This window comes from Triturus cristatus, chromosome 10, assembly GCF_964204655.1.
Source record: "Triturus cristatus chromosome 10, aTriCri1.1, whole genome shotgun sequence".
Taxonomy (NCBI): Eukaryota; Metazoa; Chordata; class Amphibia; order Caudata; family Salamandridae; genus Triturus; species Triturus cristatus.
Genome location: NC_140593.1, coordinates 1055861748 through 1055875973, shown reverse-complemented (window position 1 = coordinate 1055875973; position 14226 = coordinate 1055861748). Strand labels below are relative to the sequence as shown.

The window sequence follows — 14226 nt, the reverse complement described above, 5'->3', positions numbered from 1 at the left end:
GAGGGGGCCCTTGAGGAGCGAGAGAAAGGAAAGAGAGAGAAGAGAGATGCAAAACGTAGGAGGAAGAGAGCAGGGCTGGGTTGAGCAATTTTGCCAGGGCTGCTTTCAGTTCCCAATCTGGCCCTGGCTGCATGCAAACCTCATGTCATGAGTTTAGAACCTTCTTGTTTTTTTCTCAATGTATTTTTATTCTACATTTGAAAAGAAGGGTTCCTTTGTGTAGTGATAAAGCTTCTTAATACAGAACTTGGAACTCTAGCTGTAGTCATGCTTTCTTGCTACATATCCCAGATCCCACGGTTTAGGCTGGAAGCTTGTTGGGTTCTGTGTATTTGTATTACGATGTCTATGTACCTTTAAGCAAAAACCAAAGGAAATGATGGACGGAGTGTTGAACATTGCAAGCACTCACCCCCAGTCAACTGATCTGGGTTTAATCCATCACCGTTCTTTAGCCCACTCTGCCACCCCAGTTCAGACATGGCCATATGCAAATCAGTCTGACCCTGTGCCTCATGGGAACAGTCCAGCTCGAACTGCCAAGCACTGTCTTCCCTGGACCGGAAACAAGCTTCCTAGGACCGGTTTCTGGCATTTCAGCCGTCTTCAGCCAGACTTGCTTGAATCCAGTGGCAAAGTGAGCAAGGGACTCGCGTCTGAGCATACCCTGCCAACTTATGGCGAACAAAGCAAAAACCAAAGGAAATGATGACGGAGTGTTGAACATTGCAAGCACTCACCCCCAGTCAACTGATCTGGGTTTAATCCATCACCGTTCTTTAGCCCACTCTGCCACCCCAGTTCAGACATGGCCATATGCAAATCAGTCTGACCCTGTGCCTCATGGGAACAACCTTTTGTTTTGTCAGGAGGCAACTTTTTAGAAACAACTTTCTGTGTCCACTTCATCTTTCTGTGCCCACTTCATCTCTCACATCTGGGTGTCCCACACAACACCTGCTGTACCACCCATGGAATAGCAAATCCTGCCCCGATTGTCTGATCACTGCTTCCCACATCGATTTCTACAACACCTAACTCTTCAGCCACTGTCCTTTGATATCAAACTTTCAATCCTGTCCCCCATTCACTGGGCCTCTCCTGCTTCCCCTTCCCCCGATGTGTTCTACCCTGCCCCTGCCATTCTCCTGACCTATTCACATTCTTAAACTATGTCAATATCCTACCTCTGTTTAGTCCACTTATGCCTTCCCTCTTGCTACATTCCAACCTCACGCCTATCCCTGTATCTCCCATACCTGCCATCTCTGTCTCTCTGCTGCTTCACCCTCCCTTCCTTTTACACTCCTAACATGGCTCTCCGTCCTCTTGCTCCTGCTCTTCTTCTGCCACTCCTGTCACTTCCACCCTGCCAACCTCAATGCTGCCTCTTTAACAGGTCTCAGCCACCTCTTTCCCTAATGCTCTCCTACCTATGGTGCTTCACTTCTCATCTGTCTCACAGCCTCCATCTCTTCTGCCGCTGGCACTGCAAATGCTACTTATGCTCCCCACTGCCCTGCATTGTCTACCGTCACACCATCTTTTGATGTGGAGTTTGTTTTATCGCCCTCCAGCATTGTATTTCACACCTCTGCCTCTTCCCATCCTCACTGTCACTCCCCTGTTTTTCACACCCATGTTTTGCTCTCCCCTGCCAATCATATCCCTACCACTTGATATCCTGCACTCCCCTGCTTCTCACTCTTCTGAGCCTCAATGTTATGCAAAGCATTCCCTCGCCTTCAATTTCACTGCCACTCAGTAACACAAGACACTCTCCATGCCTTACACGACTCTTCATTCACTCCCCTACCCATCACTGCCTTACATGGCACTATCTATAACTGCCCTGCTTCGCACTCCACTACCCTTTACTGCCCATTTCATCACTGCCTTGCTGAACATCCCCTGTATTTCACCCTTTATTCCTTACTCATCACTGCCATGCCTCTCATTCCACTGCCTTTCACTGCCCTGCCCATCTCTGCCCTGTTCATCACTGATCTGCTGCACATCCTCTGAATCTTACACTGTTCCCTTCACTCCCACACTCATCACTGCCATGCCTCCCACTCCATTGTCTTTCACTGCCCTGTTTTTCACTGCCCTGTTGCACATCCTCAGCCTTTCACCCTTCATGGCCCCACTCTCACTTCACTGCCTTTCACTGCCCTGTCCATCACTGCCCTCCTTGGCACTCTATTGCTCTGTTTGTCACTGCTCTGATGAACATCGCCTACATCTCACTCTATTCTGGCAGAATGCTTGTCAGCCATACGGAAACAGGTTTTCCGCTGCCCAAAGTAAAGACAACTGTTTTCTGAAGCCATTATGTACAGGAATATGTGGTAGGCAAGTGCCATCAATAAGCTGCTGCCATCTCAGAAGGAAAATGCCAAAGCTGTAAAAAAAACCTCCTTGCTGCACGAAGACTTTAAAGGACTGAAGAAAATGAAGAATCAGTAATTCGCCACTGGAATTCTTCTGGAGCGAACAGCCGGGATGAGCAAGTAGAGGGAGCGAGAAAACAAGTAAAGGAACAGGGCTCTGTTGCAACACACCCTCCAACCAGACTGTAGTCCTTATATAGCCAAAGAACAGAAAAAGGAAATGAGATCAAACATCACAGCCATGATGGACTGGGAAAAACAAGGAGAAACAAAGGTAAGGCAGCCATGATGAGAAAAAAATGAAAAGAAGATAAAAACCCAAACTATATTAGCTGCGGAGCAGCTTTAAAAGGTAGCTGCAAACTCTCAAACACTTGATTGCCATTTTAGGACTGGAGGGGCGACAAGACTTAAAGGGGAACAGTGATGGAGGTAACGAGACCCAACGTCAAAGGAGAACCATCAACATGACCGGAATATGGAGATCATGGGTACAATTCAAATCCATATACATTCCAGAAGCCCTGGAATCAAAGAAGAGCTGGAACAGAGATAGACTGACCGGGATACATTTGAAGAGTTAAATACTACACAAACAAGCGTGAACTGGACCCATTGGAGGAAGTGAAATCTTTAGGGAAAGCAAAATCTTCTTCCCTTTTCTCTCTTATAAAGGTGTTTCCTTGAGGCATGGATGGTCGAACAGGGTAGTCTTGCAGCAGATGACTTGAGCTTGTGCAATCGAGGCATAAGTCTCCCTTAAGTCTTCTATCCTTTTTACTGTTGTACAAGAGGCCTCTAGTATATCCAAACTGCATTGGTTCTTCAGGCAAAGAGTCAGTAGACTCAGCTCATCTTAAGACTCAGGGAGGAGGAGTAGACAAGAACCTCTGATCTTTATGCTTTTTCCTTCTCCTCTCCTTAAGTCCGTGTTCTATCAGGAGAACATGATCCAAGAGTTCAGTGAATGAAGAAGCTCCAGGACCTCTTGCTAGTTGATTATTTAATTCCTCCTTTAGGCCTCTTCAGAATACGACTGTATTCCACCAAAGTGGTTTCAGCAGCAAACTCACAAAACTGAATACAATAGGGTAGTACATTGACATTTTGTGTGATATTTCACACAAGGCATCCTCAGCAGAAGGTTCTCAATCAGCTCGCTCAAACATCTCCTCGAAGTTTGCCAAAAGATTAGCATCGATTTTCAGGCAAGGGTCTGCAGCGACACACATTGGAGTTGCAACGGCCAATGGTACACCAGTTAGGGAACCAATGAGGAATCCCACCTTGGACCTGTCAGAAGAAAATTGACCAGGTCTTTTAGCATCTAAAGCTTGGAATCACATTGCCTCTGTTGTTAATCTGACAAAATCTTTGAATGTTATGGAATAAAGATGGATTACTTGGATCAAAAAATAGACATCTGTCTGTTGACCAGGGTGACTCAGAGTGCAGCTTGAATGGTGCATGACGAAGCACCAACCACTTTCAGTATCTCATCTAACCACGCTCTATACCTCCTTCTTCTTCACAACAACTCCATTTTAAGTTGCAACTGGGAAGATAGACACGGTGGAGGTCTCGCACTCATTCACCGAAACTCCCTGAGATGCTGAATCCTCCCTGCGACTCTATTTTAGTCCTTCAAATGCATGTCGTTGGAACTGTCCATTTCCACTACCTCCAACCTCAGATTGAATGTGATTTACCACCCACTGGGTCTAAACAACACCTTCATCAAGGAATACATGGATTTCTTCACTAAGCAACTCATCAGTTCAGATAACGAATATCTTCCTTTGTACTTCAACATCCACTGCAGAGGTGTGGGCAAAAGCTATGTGGCCACTTTTACCTCCTTTCTCAATGCCAATGATCTCCAACAACACTGCCATAAACCTACACATCTCAAAGGTGCCATTATGGATTATATATAATAATATCCAACTACCCCAACCTAAAGACATATTACCCCATCGCAGTCGACTGGTCCGATCACATGCCGATTCTATTCTCCCTCACTGGCTCTCGTACCAAAACATGCGGGCAACCCAAGGAGGAGAAAATATGGTTCAGGGACACATCCAACCTTCATTCAGAATCCATGGCTGCCAATACATCAAAAGGGGAACCCCTAGTTCCCCTGGAGAAGTGTGGCTCAATGGTTAGAGCGGCAGACCCTGATGCAGAGATCTGGCCTGGGACCAGGGTTCAATTCCCACCTCGGCGGGTCTTGGGCTCAATTTCCTCGGACCTGATAATTCTTGCCTCGGTGCCTACTCTAATCATGGGTCCCACTCTGCAACTCTGGGCAATAGCTTGCTTAATCTCCACAACGGCCCCAACAGCGCTGGGGATGCCTGGCTTCACCTTGGGGGTGCCCAGGAGTGGACATTTCACAGGGAAAGCCAGGAAGGGTTCCACAGCGATATGAGTACAGCGCCAGGATGCCCCATCGCTGGGGCAGCAGTGCGCTATACAAGTACAAAATTTCATTTCATTTCATAAAGGTAAAGAATCAGGGGAGAAACAAATTAGACACAAAAAATTTACTCTACCCCTTATGTTTCAGTATGTACAGTGTATCATATATTCAACTAATGACACTCTGACTGGACCGAGAAAAAAATTATTATCTAGACCAAAATAGAAAATAATATTGATTTTTTATTGATTCTTTTCAATAAAATAAATATATGTATTATTCATATTTTTGTTAAGCAAGAAGAACAGTTCCAAGAAGACATAAATTGACAATTGATAAATACTAATACATAAAGATAACTAACAAATCGCTGCATGCAATATCCAATACTAAGAAAAACAAGATCCCAGTCACCAATCAATCAATCAACACCTTCATTCAGACTCAAACCAAATTCATACCGCACCACAGATACATACGTCACACTTGCACCAAGAGGTAAACTGAATGTACATTAGGGCCCCACCGGCCTAAAGTTCAAACGGACAATATTGTAGATATTCAGATTAATACATAATAGTAATATTATGATTTTAGAAACATAGTTTTGTTTTGGCTAAAGTTCGATCAAAAGGGAGGGGAGCCCCGTTCAAAGCGCCGACGTGCGTTTCTGTGAGACAACCCCCAAATTGGGGTACCACCGTCTTCAGGACGCAAAGAGAAGAAATAATGAGTAGGGACCTGTGTGAATATAAGGGAACTGTTCAAGACAGGGGCTCTCAAGGTCAGAATTTACGAAAGACAAGGCAGCAGTCCTAGTCAACGTCAGAAATTAGGAGTCTAAGTTTCAAGCCATGCAGGGTCACAAAAGTTTTTATAGAAAGATCTTCAAAGGTATTTCATGGCTGTCATAGCCCTTTCTACCCAAATTTAGATTACACCTCATAGGGACATTAACAAGGTCACCAACAAGTACAACTCCTGTATGGAATCCCTTATCGACAAATGTGCACCCCTGAAATGCAAGTTATCCAGACCTAAACCCTCCAGGGCCTGGTTCTCTAAAAAGCTTTATGAATAAAGAAAGCTAATCAGAAAATGTGGGAAAGGATGGAGAAAAGCGCCATCTCACCTAAGTTTTTGACTAAGTTCTGCAATGCGAGAAAACATTACAAGGGCCGAATCCTCAGACCTAATGCTCCCATATCAGAACCCTTGTGAATTCAGCAAAGAATTGACCAAAGCGCCTGTTTGAGGTCATTGCACGGACTACTAACCCCTCCACCACTTCGGCTCCTAAGTCATCAGTGGTCAGTTGGAACATCTTTGTGAATTTGATCAAAAAAAGTTAGAGACATCCATATCCCGCTGCCCAAAAATGACTCCCTCAAAATGGTTGAGACTCTACCATGCAAGGCACTACAATCCTGGTCATACTTCTCTCTATTTTTCGGACAGGCCTTAAATGAACAATCTCCAAAGTAAAACCCTTAAACCACCAACAGGATGCCTATCCCAGGTTCTAGTAGCAATCTCTTGCCACACCTTCTCCCCATATAAACCACTTTGGGGAACTCCTCTCTCAAACAGGGCCTCTTCCCAGAACGACTAAAAATGGGTCAAATCACCCCTCTTGAAAAAAAAATCTGTTGATCCAGAGAACCTGAACAAATACCGCCTAATCTCCACATTGTTTTTAGGCAAAGTGATTGAAAGTTGTCTAGTGTCCCAACTAGCCTCACACATTCGAACAACCAACCTCCTAGACGCTCACCAATCAGGTTTCCACCAGCGTCACAGTACAGAAACTGCGATCCTCCAAATAGTCAATAGCTCCCTCAAAATCCTCGACTCCAGCAATTCCTGCCTGCTGGTCCTCCTGGATTTATCCCCTGCGTTCAACACTATCAAACATCTGGACCTCCTTCATACTCTTGAACTTTGCATAAGCTGTGGAGGCACTGTTTTCAACTGGTTCTCCTCATACCTATGCAACCATTCCCAAATTGTAAAAATGGGCAACTCACTCTCGAGAAAAGTCAGCTTTCACTAAGGGGTCCCCCAAGGTTCGATCCTTTCACCAACCTTCTTTAACATCTACCTAGAACTTCTATGTGTGATTCTCAGAAACTCTGGGATTCTCTTCCACATCCATGCTGACGACACCCAAATATATTTGAAAATCTCTTTCCTGGAAGCCTTTGCCCTGCTTTCAAAACTCTCTTAAATATTCAAAATTGGATGTTCAAACACCATTTAAAACTCAACCCATGTAAAACAGAGTTTGTTTTCATCTCACCTTCGAAAGCAAAAATGCCAGTATATGCGTAGATGGCTAACCTTGCCAGATCACTCAGCATCATCCTTGATAATCATCTCAATCTTCACAACCACATCTCAGCCATGGCCAACAGCGCATGACTCCAACTTAAGCAGCTGTGGGGCATCAGACAATTGATTCTGGGACAAGACCTCAAACCAGTGGGGTGGTCACTCATTCTCTCTAGTCTACACTATGGAATTGCCCTTCTCACAGGCATTAACAAAGTTCACCTAGGCCCTCTAAGAGCAACTCTGCATGCTCCAGCACGCATCATTTTAGGTCTCAAGAGATTTAACCACATTTCCAAAGCCCTGCTAACCCTCGACTGACTCCCCATTGAAGCGCAGGCCCAATTCAATATTGCTTGTGTTACCCACAGAGAGCTGCACTCCTTCTCACTCTCCTAATCATGCGAGAAACTGAACATCTCTGGAGCAAAAAGGGGTTCCAGAAATGCCCAAGCCCTGCTACCGGAACCCCCCACCTTCAGTCGAGAATGATACATGACTTCTCTGGAAGTGCCACTAAAATCTGTAATTCTTTGCCCCCTCCCACCTGCCTAGTAACCTTCAAAAAGTACCTCAAGCTCCTACTTTTTGACAGACATCTTGGTTTATTGACCCTCGACAAAACTTATGTACTCGCTTTGCAGCGTTCTGACCTGCCTTCGTTAGTTGACCCCACCATCTAAATTGATGCTGTACCTGTGCATTTCTACTGCCCAGTTGCTGTAGCTGTTTCTTATGGTTACTCCTGCACATATCCACTGAAGTAATCATTTGAGTTTAATTACCAGTAATGTAACCCGCTGTAACCCTTATATCCTGCTTTTTGTAAAGTACTCTGATGCCTTCGCCCCATGTCCACACTATATAAAGTTGCAAAAATATTAAATATAAATCTTTGACTTTATACTGCTGTAATTGTGGTAATCTTGCTTCTGTGGTTCCTCCTAATAAAAAAAAAAATCAGTACTGTGATACCAGTACTGCTACTACATTACCACAGAAGCTGGCCTGGCTGGATACCGCAGTACTGACAACAATTTGTTTTCTTCAATTTTACCTTAAGGGTGGCAGTGTGCGGTCCTTTTTTGCACCCCACCACATGGCCCTGGCAGTCGAGGTGTGCCCACCCTTTCCCCTTACTTATGGACTTTTTCAGGTTTTTTTCAGGACTCAGTGACCAAGTACCTGATTCCGGAGATCTCACTCCGCACCCGGAGTGTGATCCCCACTCCGGGTGCAGAGTAGCATCTCCTAACTCGAGCATGAGATTCTGCAGTTGTTAAAATTCTACTCATAACTTATCTTTGTGAATACCGAAGATGGTAAACTTAGATTTTTGGTCCAAGTGTACCTTTGTGAACCAGGCCCTTGATTTCCATTCAGCCATTTTTTCTCCATCCAAAAGCATTAATTTCCTTAGGAAATTAACAAGGGAAATCAACATTTTAGGAACTCCCCACTTTTTCTTGGTCCCTGCTTGACGGATCAGTGAAAAACTCTCCTTGGAGGAGCCGAGGTGGATTAACCTTTTTGGAAAGCTTTGTGCAGATTCATTAAACAACACCAACGTTATTGGCAAAACAAAAAAAGGTCTTCAAATAGAAACTCTAACCCTCTTCAGATTTTAATTTGTTCTTCTATGTGAGTTGCCTCATATTTATGCTTTATTTGAGGTGAGCAGTAGTCTTTCGTATGTAGCCCCTAAATACTCTGTTTTACTCCCTAGATACGGAACTTGGACACATGGAATATTTAAGAAGCTGGACATTCCTGGGCCTAAGCCCCTGCCATTCATTGGAAACTTTCTTGAATTAAGGAATGTGAGTTAAGAAAATTCTTTCCTCTCTGGTTTCTCTTGTATAATATTTTGCTGATTTTCTGTGACTTTTTTAAAATGCATAAAAGGATTAGGGAGGACTGATAGGGGTTTTAGGAACATCAGGGAGGGTTTTAGTGAGAGAAGTCACCCACCCACAATAGATTAAGTCAATTGCTCTACTCCCAGGGTGGAGACATGTAACTTAAACCTTTGCAGTAAATTTACACTCGGAGGTTGTGAATACCCAAAAGTAGTAAACTTACGCAAAATTGTACATTACTCAAAAGTTTCCTTTGTGTATCAGGCCCTGTGTGTGTGTTCATATTGTAGATGTGCCTTGTGTCCACTACACATGTGCACATGATGCCTATATGCATATAGTCTCTGAAACAATCTGCTCGAACTGTTGAGCAAGGCACAGCACACAACTTATTACGAGCGCTGTGGTGTTTTTGTGCGGTAATATCTTATCTGGTAAATACTGGAACTCTAGGTTGTAGCATTCACTAGGTGTGATGTTACCCCATCAAAGGAGAGCTTTGAACATCTCAATAGTATACATATACATTTTTATAGGATTGCTCCAGAAGTACGGTCTAGAACCCGAAGTGTGCAATGCACTGCTTGAATACAAAGATGCTCCAAGTGAAGTACAACTATTGTCATCAATGTGAAAGGGAGATAAATGCATTATGATTCTAGCATCATTGGGTGTAGAAAAGCTGTTGCATGAGGGCGAGTGTCTTATTACATTCAGTGATTTCATAAGCCAGGTGTAGGGACCTAAATACCTGCACTGGTAACTTTCTGTTAATGGAACAGTAGCTATTTTTAGAAGATGAAAGTAGGATTTATTCCAGACATACAGGAGCCTTGTCTTGACAGCAACAATGATCCAGAATCCAATCAACATCAGTCACCCATAGAACCTAGTAAATCACAAATGTTCCAAACAAATGTAAACAATTACAATAAACAAATGACATTACATTTCAAAGCTAAGCATGCCCAAACAATAGCAGCTGAACAAAATGTATACATGAAGACAATGTGAAAATTGATATGCCACACAAGATATAGCATATCTTTCATCTTTTTTTTTTTATATTGGTGTCACTCATAATCTCTGAAACTGATCATCTCTATGGTCTCCTACAATGAGTATATCTCTTCCTCCTGAATCTCTTCCATCCTCCACCTCAAGATTCTACTGTAAAGAAATAGATTCATCTTCACTCACCTCATCTTCAGCACTGGCATTTCCGTGGGGTCTTCAAAAACTAGATTTTCACCATACCCACCACCTTGTCCTGATCCCACCACAGGATTTAGATCACTGTCAAGTCACCAATTTCCATTGTGTCATTCCAACTGCTTCAAACAACTCAAAAGACTTGACCTGCTCCTTCTTTAGCACAACCATATTCCTCTTAGAACACCACCTATAATCACTCAGTTCCACAGATCCTTTAGTGAGGTCCACTACTTGTACAGGCCCATCATACCCAAAAACTGCCTTTGTTCTTTGTAATTTGTTTTCTCTTCAGCAGTCACACACATTCACACACTTTTTACACCCTCTGTCATCATAACACCTCTTCATTTTCTCTTGCTTGACCTTCACCTTTTCTTTTATGTGAATTTCCAGCTGCATGTCTCTGGGCATGCCTCTAGTCACCCTAGGGCACCATGTGCCTAGTCATTGACTTTCCCTTGAGAACGTACTGCTTTTTCAGTGTTGTAGTTTTGATTTGCTTCCACTGAAACAATTGAAGTAAAGAACCTGGTAACAATTTCTTATAAGCCTAAAACACCAAGCCTGAGCCAGTTAGTGTGGTGAATGTTATGTCCATCATTGGCACTGACATGCGGGCCCTTGCAGGACCTTTGATGTGAATGAGAATCTATTGTGTTACAGTCGAGGCACCCAGACTCTTACCGCTTCCTCCATGATGGAGGTATCCTGCACATTAAGTGCAGATAATTGGCAGAATGAAGGTTCTTTGATTAAGTACACTTCATTTTGTAGCATTAGTCTTTAATTGTTTTTAATTTAACCTGTTTTCCTTCCTTTACAGGGTATTTTGCAATTCGATATGAACTGTTTTAAGAAGTATGGCAAAATATGGGGGTAAGATCTCCATTTACAGTACACACATGTCCAAGCATGTGACGCTCATATGGTGCAGATAGAATAATCAGACCAGTGCAGTCCAAAGCTTGAGCTTTCAGAGGACAATAGCTCAACTGCTACTCACCACAACCATTTTACTATTATGTTAAGAATTTTAGCCCACAGAAGACTTCAAAACAACTCTTTACTGTTTTATTTGATGTACTGGTTACAGTAAAATGAGTGAACTGAATAATTCGTGTGACATTTGAAATGATAAGCCAAATGCCTTCTAAATGGATTTTGTGGACACAATAAAAAATGTTTAAGCTAGAAGTCAGTCCTAAATTTTAGATTGAAACTGTATTACAGTTAAATCTAATCCAAGTATGTTTCTGTTTAACTATTCATGCTCAACATTTGCTAATTGGTGCTCTTCTACAAATGGAGCAGAGGAGAAATGGACCCTGACTTGATTCAAATTAGGACCCTAGAACTGTTTAACACTGATATGGTGGAATGATTGAGTAAAATATTACATTATGAGCCATAGCAGACATCTTCCTGTGGACATTTTCTCCTCTTGTTATCACATTTGGACAACTTGTTTGCCTTCAAATAACTTAACCGAAATCATGAAATCATCACCATTTAGTACGAGAAGTTCTTCACTTATTGTCCTTAGTAATTATCTTTGTGTATTGTTTATTTCATTCGGGACCCTGAATTGCTCTCTTTTCTTACAGTTTGTCAGTAACTGGTCTGACAGACTTGATGATCATTTGATGCTTCGCATTTTTCAACCTTTCCGCTGCCTCACTCCTAGTTCTAGGCACCTATAACTTTCCTCTTCCCAAAACCCACTAATTCCCAATTCTCGCTAATCACGATCATATCATCTTTGCAAATCCCAGATCAATTTGTTTCATCCTTTTAATTCCTTAATGTTATTTTCTGCTCTTCCTCTTTGTCTTATCCTCCATGCCTTAGTATTATTTCCTGCTTCACTTCTGTGTCTTTATCTATCTCATCTTATTTCACTTGGTCACCCAACCACTCCTTTCATGCTTTTACAAATTCCTTGACAACTTTGCTTGCCCTGCCATCCTCAAATTTTCCATTCTGTAGTTTTTCTTTCGCTGTGACCTGGCTTGCGATAACCTTTGGGTTCTACCCTCTACTACTGATGGGCATCCACCTTTATCTATCACTTTACCTATTTCTAATTCTGATTGTATTTCTAACTCTTTATTCTCAGCCATCTGCACCTGTCTTGCTGCCTAAGCTTTCACTACATTTCAAACCCACGCCAACCACCTTGACTCACACCCTCTTTCTTTTAACTCTAACTCTCTCCATGGAGCTGAAGGACTATGCCATGCTGGAAGAAACTCAGGGCCTAAATATGAGTTTTGCGCAGTGGTGCAAAACCGCCTCTGCTGCGCCGAACCCGCGCAAGGACTGCCAGCAGTATAACGAGTTGAACTTGTGTAACACAAGTTCAACTCCTTTGCCTTTCCCAAGGCGGTGCCTAAAACAGGCTCCACAATGGGAACAGCAGAAAAGTTCCAGCATGGCATGGATGGTAATGTCCATGCTGTGCTGGAACTTTGTGGGGATATAGATAGGGGGGCACATGTTGTGCTCCCCTGAATGTATCTACATGCAGAGGGCACTTGGGGGCCCTGTAGAACCCACTTCATTTCTCCACCACCAGCCATTTCATGACAGGACTCCCACCATGAAATGCCGGCGGGGGAAAAACTCGTAATATGCTGAGTGGGACCGCTCAGTATATTTCATTGTGGCGCAGTTGCGGCACCGCCAGGGAACAACTGTTACCTGGCGGTGCAGAGAAAGAATATCGAGGAAGAAATATCGAATTGCATAAATATCGTGGTAAAAATATCGTGGGTCAAGAATATTGACAGAAAAATTCTTGTGGTCAAGAATATTGATTTTAGGTAAGTATTATCGATTTAAAAAATATCGAGGTGTTTGATATCGTTTGTAAAGATATAGTTGTTAAAAATATCGATTTTTTATTAATGTTATTTATTTTAGTATATATTTTATGTGTGTGATGTTTTTTTTTTGTATAAGAATTGTTTGTATTTTTATTATATGTGTTAAAATTTTAGTAGTTATAAAAACAAAATGTATTTAATTTTGCGTTTTTAGTTCCGTAGCGGGTTGTGGGTTTATAGGGGAATAGGGTGGGAAGTAATTTAATTATATTAAATGTATTGATTATTTATAGTAGTTATTATTTTTATTTTTTTTATTTTGCGTTTTATGTTCTGTAGCGGGTTGTGGGTTCGTAGGGGAATAGGGTGGGAAGTAATTTAATTATATTAGGGTGCCGATTCCGATCAGGGAAAAAAAAATAGCGTACGAATCGTATCCGTATATTTTCACGTACGAATCGTACAAGTACCGTACAAACTGCGAAGTACGATTCGTACGTGAAAAATACATACGAATTGCGTCAGGAAAATGGTCCGAGAGGGAGCCGTAAATATTTACGTCCGAATAGCGTCGGCAAAAGTGTCCGATAGGGAGCCGGACATTTTTACGTGCAAATCGTAAAACAGAAGTCCGAGCGCACAAGTACGATCCGTACCGCCTGTCCGAATACACAACCGCATGTAAAAGGCCCCGTACGGAGCGAACGCTGTAGCCTACATGTACACGGGTAAACTTGTGCCCGAATACGAGTCGTACAGCCCCCCCACCCCACACATGTCAGCACCGTACCCTCGTATGTCAGCACCGTACCCCCCTATGCACCGTACCCCAACACCGTAGCACAGCCCCGCACCTGTACGGGCCGCACCCCAGGCCCGTCTCCCAGCCCCGCACCTGTACGCCCCGTACCTCAGGACCGTACCCCAGCCCCCCACCTGTACGTGCCGCACCCCAGGCCCGTCTCCCAGCCCCGTACCCATACGCACCGTACCCCAACACTGTAGCCCAGCCCCGTACCTGTACGCACCTTACCCCAACACCGTAGCCCAGCCCCGTACCTGTACGCACCGTACCCCAACACCGTAGCACAACCCCGCACCTGTACGCACCGTACCCCAACACCGTAGCACAGCCTGCACCTGTACGCTCCGCACCCCAGGCCCGTCTCCCAGCCCCG

General features: G+C 43.4%; 1 pseudogene across 1 annotated transcript in view; it reads left to right on the top strand.

Annotated features, from left to right (window-relative positions):
• Nucleotides 1-14226, top strand: part of LOC146796554 (cytochrome P450 3A5-like) — a 152356-nt pseudogene that overhangs the window by 20037 nt on the left and 118093 nt on the right. The window contains exons 2-3 of the transcript XR_014969636.1: nt 8876-8969; nt 11047-11099. The product of XR_014969636.1 is annotated as a cytochrome P450 3A5-like (transcript). The remainder of the gene's footprint in view (nt 1-8875; nt 8970-11046; nt 11100-14226) is intronic.